Consider the following 11,551-nt stretch of genomic DNA (forward strand, 5'->3'; position numbering starts at 1 on the left):
CCTATGATGAAGCAGCAATTGTTAAACTGCCCGTAGCTATTTTGATAAAGCCACACTTTGTTACAGGTCTTGTTAACGTAGTCATATGCTCTCTTTACAACCATGTAAATTCTTGCATTATCATTGTTCCCTATTTAGGGATACTCAAATTTTTTTCAGTATGCTAATTCTCCGATTTTATTTGGGGAGGGGGTGCTTTGTATTCGGTGTCAGCATCGTGAACATGAGAATACATACTTTGTCATAGCCTGCACTGTTAGGCTATGTAGTAGGATCCAACATCCAGTCATGAATTTTCAAGTAATTGATAACCAGTTTTTTGTTCATCAATGTGACTTTTTTTTTTTTGCCATGTCTTCCATGTAGACTCTCAAAGGCCGCACAGCGATGGGATCTCTGATTTCAAAATGGAGGCAATGTCGGTTCCTCGCGACAGCGGCAAGGTGAATTTCACTTTCTCTGCATTCATTATTTTCCATCCACAACATCAAACATACAATTTGTTATTTTGGCTAACCATAATCCAGGAAATAGAATTGATATTTTCCACGTCAAGGGGAGGTGTCGTAGTTTAGCAGTTAGACCACGCAGATAAGATCGTTGGCTTCAATGCACATATGACATTCTAGCCCCAGTCTGGCAGTAGTGCCCTTTTGGTATAAAGGCACTTTGTCCTTATTGCCACATCTTTCAGAGGAGACTGGTTGTCAGTTCAGTGCATAGAAGAGCTGTACCTTATGCACATAAAAAAAAAAACCCTTCACTTTTTCTGTAAAGGGCAGGATGAAGTCCTGCGTGAAGTGGTCAAACACAAAACATCGGCTGATATCTTCAAGATTAAAGGAGTTCAGTTTACCCCAAGAGGAATTAGAAGAAGAAGGCAATAAGTCATTTTGTTTGTTATTAAGTTGGTAGAGTTGTATTTTGTCATATATGTAGGATGAGGAGATCTTGTTTATTTTGGTTCTGAAAAGTTCATTTCACTGAAAAGAAAATTGGTTTCACTTTTGGAAAGTCATGCCATCAAAGCCTCTGAGAAATTGCTGTAGATAATCAAGATTTGTTGTGTCATGCCGTTATTTTTTGTGATTGGTGTATTTCTACCGGAACGGCAGGATGCAGACAGGATATACGAATGGCTGCGGCGACAACGCCTGATGGAATACACCAACAACTTTACCCAGGCTGGCTACGACATGCCGACCATCGCCAAAATGACTCCTGAGGTGAGTTTCTGTGAAAAGCTACAGGAAGATATTCAGTGGCAGAGTGCCAGGTGTGTTATTTGTAGTGGCATATTAGATTGAAAGAAAGAAGAAAAAAAAAAAGAGATCAAAACTTAAACAAGGAGGGAAAGTGTTTGTGTAGTAAAATTTTGCCCCCCCCCCCCCCCTTTCTTCATGCTTGGTTTCTCATGTAAAGATCTCGTTAAGACTGTGAATTGAATGTGATGTCATGTGTACAAAATGCTGGATTGCTTTGAGCTGCAAGGAGCACACCTGTCCTTGAGCTCAATGCATCCTCCCACCTCCCCCCCATACAGCCCCACCCCCATACAGCCCCACTCCCCCACCCATACAGCCCAATCCCCATACACGTACCTGCCCCACCCAAAATGGCACTGAGATGTACATTGATCGCGCTGTCACGATAAGTCTTATCTTCTGCATGTTCTTGTCCCCCAAGGATCTGACGGCCATCGGTCTCACGAAACCGAGCCACCGGAAGCGGGTGACGGCCATGATTGCACAGATGAGGGAAGTGGATCCGGTGCCGCCGTACATTCCGGTGAGTAAAAAAAAAATCCTCGCTCAGCTAATGATCACTAAACTGGATAGTCCATGGTAACGTGCTCTCTGTGGAAAGTTTTTTGCCAGCTTTCATTGTGTTTTTGTTGTTGCTGACTTGTTCTTTAGTCCTAAATCATGTGACAGGTTCTTATACTTTTCTTTTCTTTTCTTTCTTTTTTAAATGTAGTTGTTCCAGTGTCCGAGAAGTACTACATGATTCCTTTCTTGTAGCTCTGAAGTGATATATCTTCCTTGTTGGGTAACAAAATAAAAATGATAACAATAGTAACATGCTCAATGAGAGCTAAGCTGCTTGTAATGATGGTGTTTGGACTTATGTTTACTTCCAAGTGTGACCTTTGCAGATCAGAATTGATTGTAAATTTGCTTGGTTTGATTTTTCAAAATTGTTTACCTGAACAAGGCGTAGGCGGTGCTCACAGCTTTTATACTCTTTTTCAGCCTCTTGAGCTCAAACTGCACACCCCAATATTGCATGCTGCTTCCCCCACCTGCCATTTTGTGCTCTAGAGTTATTCCGTAGAGCGTCCATAGAATGCTCTTCTATTTCAAGAGGGTTACAAATGGTTCCACTATCACATGACCTGTTGATCAAATCACCGACTGATATTCAGCTCACCCGTACGAAAATTCACTCACTTTGTAGAGATACCAACTGTTACTTTTTTTTGCAGTACTTTGTACTGTTTTTGCCCATAATACTGCAGGTTTCATGGAAAATATTCTTTGTTTCTAAATTACATTACTGCACATGTCTTAGGCAGGAAAGGGGAAAATACTTTTTTTCTCACCAAAAATATGCTTTTGGCAGTCCTCGGAATACTGCAATGCTGCTGTTTACAAAGTTGGCGTCCATGTCTCTATCGTTATCATGTAGGCGGACGTAGGAACATGGCTGAAGCTGTTGGACCTGAGCACATACTTCCACACCTTGACCACCAACGGCTACAAGACCATCGAGGAGATGTACAACCTGACTTGGGAGGATCTACAGGACATCGGTATTCTCAAACTAGGTAGGAAGAATGGCCGCTACAATCAGGGATGTGAGAGTTCAGAGTTTAATCTGATTTCAGACTTTTTTTTTTACTCTGCCCAAAACCCACTTTTCAGACTTTTTTTGCAGTTTAAATGCACTGAAAGTTTCAGAATTCAATGCATTTCAGACTCTCTTTTTTTTCACAAGTTTTCAGATTTTTTCAATTCATTTTCTGCAAGTATTCTCACACCCCTGTACCAGGCTTCACCATTACAGTCAAATCTGTTCATGTGCAGGTTGACTTCAGTGATCCGTGGTCACATTAAGAGTACTGTCACATCAGAACATAGAAAACTTGAACCCCCCCCCCCTCAAAAAAAAAAAAAAAAAAAAAAATGGACAGTTTAGGTCCAATTTCAACAAAGCTTATACCTTTCTTGAGCTCATCAATCGCGCTGCAAGAATTGAGAGGAAGACGTGATAGTTGCTAGTGTCAGGATCTTGTACATGGGACCCAGATTGATTGCTTGATGGATGCCTTTCTGCAACTGACTGACAATTTGCCTTTCATTGACGTAAATTAGCACCAATTATTCAGTGTTTGAGTAATAACCATGGTAAAAAAAAAAATGTCATGGATATTCAGGCTAGGATGGGATACAAATCCACGACCTCATGATTGCTAGACAGGCGTCATATCCACTAGGCTACCGAGCTTCTGTCTGATAGCCAGTGGTGGTTGTAATCCTTCAAGGTCCTGTTTACCTTTGAGAGCAGTGATTTTAAAAATGTTCAAGATATCACATTTGATGCATATGTGTAGGTCATTTGTACCACAAAACATCCTATAAACTTTTTTCAATCAAGCCTAAAATATAAGGAGATATCAGCATTTTTCTCATTAAACCGTAACTGTAGACAGTTTTGTCTGGAAACATTTTATTATAACTATTGTTCACATTTTGTGTATTTAGCAATACTTAACATCAATTATTTGGATTCAAATTTTTACAGTGGTTGTTTTTATCCCTAACTCACATTTTGGAACTATTTTAAAGCACTAATGCTGGGTTCTTGTTTCTTCTCCAAATGGTAAATCATGCCTTTAATAGCAACTTATGGTATGGTAAATGTGTTATTGCACACTGCACATTACTTTTCCCTTAGATGTGATAAAAAAGAAAGAACTCTAATTTTCTCATTTTACTGAATGGATTATAGAATGATAGAGGTGAACGAAATGTAGCATTGAAATCTGCTTTTTCTTTCATTTGAATTGCTCCAGGTCACCAGAAAAAGCTCATGATTGGCGTGAAAAGGTTGAAAGATCTGAAGAAGAAAGGCTGGTTACCAGGACACACCACAAATAGCGACTCGGGTGGAAGTGGGTCCCCTCAGTCCTCCGTGGATGGCATCACTCCACTGCCAGGAGGATTTCACCTGCAACTCCAGGAGAGGGCATCGCCCCTGCAGTCACCACAGCAGGAGATGATGCCACACCCGATGCTGGGGCGTAGGCGGTCCGGGATCCGCAGCAGCCAGGAAAGCCTGCAGAGCGAGCTGAGTAACCGCTCTGCCGGTTCCTCTTCGCAGGACACGACCACGCCCCAGGAGTCTCACATGCAGACATTCCACATCAAGCACCCCCAGCATCTTCCAGACGCCAGCTACGTACCCACGATGGCCTCCAGGAAAGTTGCCGAAGAGCCAAGGCCCGCTCCAACCCCAAAGGTCACTCCTACGTCGGTTCCAGGAGATGCCCCCGACCCCACGTACGGTTCCTTCTCAACTTTCAAGCAACCACACACGGCTCCACCACCGACCGTGCCACCACCCAGAGCGCAGTACGGCATTGAGAGGTTAATTGGTATGCACAAAACGGAACAAAACAACCGAAACTCAATAGAGAGTGCCTCTAGCTTCGGCTCCGGGTCAGGTTCTGGCTCAGGAGATCATTCATCTCTGGGCTCAAAGAAATCCCTCCCACCTGCTCCACCAAGAAGGACTAATTCTGTTATCACAACTGCATCTGATGCTGAAAAGTTGAGAACAGCAACGATTGGAAGGAAGAAGTCCATGAAACCTTTCCATGATAGGGAGTCGGCTGTGGCCGCCGGGATGGCTCGACATCCAGAGATTACGTCAGGGTTTGCAACCATCAAGCGAACACCTTCTAGGAAGACGGACACATTACGTCGCTTACAGAGGTCACAGTCTCATGACAATGAGCCACTGTCAGCCATTACAGACAGACCGTCTGTGGATGGGAGCTTCAAGCCACCAGTTGCACCCTCGGTGCCCAAGGTTTCTTCGAGCATGAAGGCATATCCAGGTCCACCGACAGCTCCTGTCGTTCCGACAAGCGCTGCAGAGAACAGTAATATCAACAGAATTCCCAGTTCAGAAGGCCTGGCAATGGGACCACCTGGAAGTCAACCCACACAACATGGTGATTTCAGGGCTAGTCAAGAACAACAGAATGTTTCTCCTGCGCAGAGCAATATGGAGCTGTATTGCCAAATACCTCTACAACAGACGGAATCGTCTGCATCGAGTACGGCTTCTAATCCAAGTATTTACTCTGAATCGCGGATGCCGACATACTCGAGTGATGAGCACCAAGACTCTGTTATGCATCTTCAGAATGCTCTTAATCATAGTGTGCAGGAGTCCAGGAGTGATCCCAGGCACCAAGAGAGAAGCGATGCTCAGGATGCTGAACAACCAATATATGAGGCAATATCAGTGGCACCGAGTGTGATACCACCAGCCAGTGAACAGCCAAAGCACAATCCCTATCAAGGACAGAGCCAGTACAGCTATCACAGCCCTGCAGTGGAACAGCAGATGCGAAAGCAGGCACAAGCCATCCTGTCGGAGGCTCTGGTGTCCAAACAGGAGTCCTCCTTTCCGAATGGGAAGGTTCCACATTCCAGGCATCACCCTCAGGAGGAAGCTCTCTTGGACACGACCCTGGCCTACAGCAACGGGCGTTCTCTGGACCAGGTGAGGTACTACTCGGAGAGTCATTCTAAGACTGACTTGAAGAGTAGAACATCCCTCATCGAAAAGAGCCTGCAGTCGGAGAAGCAATCCAACAGCTATAGTTTTGTCATGCCGCCACCACCAACAGCCACGGTGCTCCAGAGCGACTACGTGCGGAGGCAGTCAGGGAGCAGTGAGAACAGCAGCAACAGTTCGGAGAGCAGCGGACACCACCGAAGACCGAACAGCACAGAAATGCTGTGGAAGAAGCAACCCAACGGTGACGACAGTGCACCGGTGTTGCAGCCGGCTCTCTCAAATCCCCTCCAGGGGATATGGAGGCCCAAGTCCAGGCACAACAGAAATTCAGGCATCGAGGTGGACGAGGACTCTTCGGGGGATTCATCTTCCCAGAAGGGAGCAGAGGAGGAGTCTCCCATCAGAACCCAAGCCACGTTTCTGCAGCTGAAAAAGCAGTTTTTGAACACGGACTCACATCCCCTGAGTTATCAAACCTTGAAGCGTCCTCCCAAAAAGCCGGAGCCACTAGCCCCAGAGTTTAGGTCGAGATCACGTTCATTCACCGAGCAGGACGAGTACAATCAGTCGCCTGTCAGTAAAATTGCTCCATTTAGCTTTGAAACAATGAACAGGAACATGAATGCGAATTCTGTACCATCAGCAGAGGAGCATATACATTCCATGCCTTCAAGATCTGAAGCAGATGGAGAAAAGCAATATACGTCTTCCTTTAAGAAGCCAAGTCCTGATACATCTCCAAGGCATGCGAAGAAGACGCAACCTAAGCAACCACTTGAGGTTCCACCGCCTATGGTGAACTTCCCTGTGTCACAACAGCCTATGCAAATGCCCGGTAGTTCAGTGCCCCCGCCCCCTGTCGGTCCTCCACCAGCTGTGCCAGCTATACCAAAGATGATGCCACTGTCCACTCAAGGATCACCATCCAGCATTCAAGCTTCAGCTCCTGAGGTACAGCTACCACCACCTGTTCCAGCTGCAGTTTCTCCCTCGCTACCACCACCTCCTCCAGTTTCTGTGGCTCCAGCGTCGATACCACCCCAGGTGCCACCTGTGGCACCTGCTGTGGTTCCAATGCCTCCTTCTGTACCCAAATTGCAAGCAGAATTGCCACCTCCTCCACCTTCTTCCACAAATTTTCCTCCGCCCCCTCCCATTCTTCATATAGGAGCCAGTGCACCACCACCCCCTCCTGTTCCCCCCATGGGAGCTGGTGCCCCACCACCCCCTCCAGTTCCCCCCATGGGAGTCAGTGCCCCACCACCCCCTCCAGTTCCCCCCATGGGAGCCAGTGCCCCACCACCCCCTCCAGTTCCCCCCATGGGAGCCAGTGCCCCGCCACCCCCTCCAGTTCCCCCCATGGGAGCCAGTGCCCCACCACCCCCTCCAGTTCCTCCTCTCGGAGCTGGTGCCCCACCACCCCCTCCTGCACCACCACCACCAACAGGCATGCAGCTCTCAAAACTGAAACAGAGCCAAAAGGAGGAATTACGGTCAAAAGCTGGTGCTGACTCAAAGAGCAGCAGTGGTGGCAGTTCGCAGATGAAACTTGGAGGCATGCCTATGGGTGGTTTTGACATGATGGCTGAACTGAAACTAAAGCAGAAGAAGCGGCAAAAGACACCAGTTGTGTCTGAAGGCTGGAATCAAATTCTGATACCATCAAAAGGAAGCCAACATCCCCTACTGGAGTCGTTGAAAGTGATTCTGTAGAATCACGTAACATTATGACTAGGGGGCCATCACCAAAAGAATTAAGTGCAACTCTGCCCACAGGTGAAGAGAAGAAAACAGGGCCACCACCAGTTGTGTTGCCTAAGACCAAGTTATCGCCCAAAGGGGCAAAGCCTGACCAACCGCCCTCCCCAGCAACAAGCTTCGGACAACCACATGTTTCACCGCAGGCCCAGCATCAGCAGACTGTGCCCCAGTTTCCACTGAAACAACTTTCTCCAAGGGATCCTCCGCGAGAACCACCGAAAGTCTCCCCCAAAATTTCACCGAAGGTCGGGCCACCTCCAGCACCAAAGATGGCACCCAAGGTGGCAGCCAAGGCGGCACCACAGGCACTGCCGGTAGACAACTCCAAGGACATCGACATCTACTCCACGACCTCGACATGCTCGAGGACCAGGAAGAGGTCATCGATTCTGACAGCAGCGAGAATAGCGACAGCCTCGACACGGGGCTCAGTGGCTTTGAGAACGAGAACACGGACACCATCAAGAAGCAGCCGGTGCGGCTGAGCCCTCGCCGGCAGGTAGACGACCTGAGCAACTCATTTGACGCGCATATCCTCAAAGCTCCCATGACGCCAGTCACTCCACAGATGCCTTCCCTGCAGAGTATCCCCATTGGCGCGGGACTCACTACGAAGACCGATACCCAGGGAGAAACACTTGGTGATGGTAAGAAAATTTATGAGCAAATGTGAAAGTTCACTTGGTTGTAACTATTGTGCAGACTAAGTCAGTTACTTCTTTCCAAAAATTTGTTGTCCTTGCTTGTGACATTTGTATCACAGGTTAATGAAACATGATTGTAAGACTACCCCGATGCTTTAACGATGTATTTTTCAAACTGCATTTAATGAATACTTGTGCGTTAATGGTGATATAGCATGAACTAGGTATTTGAATATCTGCCTGAAAAATGTCAACATTGAAGTGGCATATGTGACAATGGAGTTGAATCATTTGGATGCAATAAGGACCATATGTGGGGTTATTGTATCATTCATTAATCATAGTATGTTGCCGCTTTAATTTGAAGTAGAAGCAGGTGGGGAGCAATTTTCCGCATTGACAATGCTTTAGGACTTTCAGCTTGTGCAGGTGTTCATAAAGGATGGATAGGTGATTGAAAGTGCAGTGACCTTTGAATACTTGCATGAAACCTTTAACCTCTGACCTGAAAGTGACATTTTGAATGTCCGGCACACACAGCCACTCTGGAGCTGGAGGAGATCCTGCGGACGATGGCCATGGAGGATCCCCTGGCCGAGCTCGTCGATGACCAGGCCATTGGGAACGGCGGCGTCCAGCAGTCTCAGCCTCCACCTCAGCAGCCTGCCTTGACGTCGTTACCCTCGGACTCCACGTGGCCAAAGCAACCAGACCTCAGAAGGTTGGTCCTCATTTCTCAGGGTTTTATCCTGCTCTCATTCACTCTTTTTTGTCCCTGTTTCTGATCTCTCACCAATTAGGGCATTGCATCAGTGCAGTAGTGGAAATATTTCCATTTTATGAGGTATAGAAGGGCCGGTGGAACCAGAGGAGGCCTGAAGAGTGGCACTAGAAATGTGGTTAAGGTTCTGGTTTTTTATTTGCTTATTAGGTGACGAAACCCGGAAATGGAAGCAGGAAATTGTGGGTAAGGCCTCCTTTTTTTTTTTTTTTTTTTTTGCTTGTCAGCTGAAGAAACTCGGAAGTGGCAGAGAAAATTGCGCTGAAGGCCTTTTTTTTTTTTTTGCTTTTATTTTTTTGCTTGTCAGCTGAAGAAACCCGGAAGGGGCAGGGAAAATTGCGCTGAAGGCCTTTTTTTTTTTTTGCTTGTCAGCTGATGAAACCCTGAAGTGGCACCAGAAATATGAATTGGGCTTCCACTTTTAAAAACGTGGTGCCCCCCCCCCCCCCCCCCCCCCCTTATAGACTGTGGCAGGGAGCATCATAAATTTTGTCTTTCTATTTTAATAATTTGAGGCATGTGATTTCTTGTCAATTTTTTTTTTCTTTAACCCTGTTCTAACTGGGCTACAGTATTTTAGACCAAGTTTTTAAGGGGAATAGGGGACCCCCCTGAGCTCGGCTGCAAGTGGCGGCTACAAAAATTGTGCCCAAACATAGAGCCAGGTGTCAACTACAAGATTATATGGTTATACAATAGACAAATAATGATTTTCTACTTTTAATTAATTGATTATGCAAATTTTTGCATGAAATCATATTTTTGGCTGTAACTCCATTAAAAAGGCTGAAGGATTGCTAATTTTTGTGTCAGAATTCCTCAAGACCTTAATCAAAATTGATTTCCTTTGTTTTTATTGTTTTGTTAATTTCTCATGCATCTTATATATTTTTCTCGACCATTTGTGTTTTACTGTTTTTTTGCCAAATTTTTTTGCAGACACTTTTACAAGCTTATCTACATTAGAATTGATTCATTTCAGTGATTAAAAGTTGAAATAATCTAATTTGTATATCAGTTTAACAAAAAAGCTCAGTTTGCATTGGATTTGTTCGCAATATCACAAATTTGAGCTGTTTTCAGGCTGACATGCATGCACAAAACTTTACGTAACTTCAGAATAGTTTACCCAGACGTCGCAGATTTGGTCTAACAATATGCAGGTGACAAGTGAAAAAAAGTCATGAAATGGCGCGGCAGAATCTTTGCGAGTTGCGAAATATCATGGATGATATACTAATAGGTGTTTATTTCCTGTTGTTGTTTTTTTTTTTTGTGTGTGTGTGTGTAACAGGGAGAAGCCAAAGGAAGAACCGGCCGCTGAAGAGAGCAAAGAGATCTTTAACGACATCGAGTCCATGTTCACCAACCTCGCCCTTGATCTCGAGAGCATGATGAACTGATCATACGAGCCCCTGGGGGTCTCTCCGCCAATACACTCCTCCATCTACAGATGCGATATCTTCAGACCGGTGCCCATCGGTGCTGCGGTGCCACGCCCCGTTTGTGGTCGAGGTGTCTGTTGCCAGGTCAGCTTCATCATCGCTGTGGACTGTTCAGAGGAATAGCTGCACTAGAAGTGCTTGAAAGAGCGGCTCTACTGTTAGAAGGTTATACTTATGCCGTTTCTTTGAGGCTATCCATCCCTCCAGTGATGCTGGTTGCTCAGGAAAGGACACGATAACCGTTTGACCCACGCTTACTGCATCGAAGAGAATATGGTACTGATGTTCGGAATCGGTACTTCGTGGTCCTTTTATGCTTTGCAAATCTGAAGATGAAAAGAAAATTATTCTGGTTGCTCAGGAAGGGACATGTAAATCATTTGACCAGAGTTCAAAGTGTTATTGCATAGGAAGAGAATATGGAACTGATATTTGCTGGTAATTTGCAGTCCTTTCACACTTCGTAAATCTGGAAATTAAAAGAAAATTATCATCTCTATCAATAGACAATATAAATTCCCCGTTATAACCAGTCAGGAATAGGGAGTACTAACAACATTAGCCCCGAAAGAATTTTGGCTGTAGAGAATAATGAGTAAAGGAGATTAGAAAATACAATCACATTAAAAAAAAAAATGCACATGGCCTGTGGGATGTGGGACTAGGAGCAGTTTCAACTTTCAGGGAGATGATGCTCCTATTGTTACTAGTTAAAAATATCTGCCAGAACCTGAACAGTTGGTGGGTGGGGGGTAGATTGAATATTGTCTTGGTAAGAGCATGCCTGATTTCATTTAGCTCGCTATAGAGTACTTTACATACGTCAAATGCATACCACAGGGATCCAAAGTTACAGTAACGGTGCAAACGGTCCATGAATATGAAATGAGTGTGGAATTCAACTTAATTTGTTTTTGGATTGGGCGAACCGTATACATTGCACTTATCTTATGTACTTTTCACCACCTGTCACACACATTCTTCACCTTTCCGCACTATCTTCCATGATTGGGTTCTCCTAGTATTTTACATCCACTTTAGTCTTTCCTTTAAAAAAAAGATGATAGACAAAATTTGATGTATTCATTCCTCTGTATTAAAATATC

At 45.2% G+C, this 11,551-nt stretch overlaps 1 pseudogene; it reads left to right on the plus strand.

Annotated features, from left to right (window-relative positions):
- LOC139739734 (uncharacterized) overlaps positions 1 to 10,806 on the plus strand; it is a 59,741-nt pseudogene extending 48,935 nt beyond the window's left edge.
- Positions 10,807 to 11,551: the final 745 nt, after the last annotated feature.

The sequence above is a fragment of the Diadema antillarum genome, unplaced genomic scaffold, assembly GCF_040938485.1.
Source record: "Diadema antillarum isolate AM-2024a unplaced genomic scaffold, OU_Dant_1.0 seq00000814_RagTag, whole genome shotgun sequence".
NCBI classification, from domain to species: Eukaryota; Metazoa; Echinodermata; class Echinoidea; order Diadematoida; family Diadematidae; genus Diadema; species Diadema antillarum.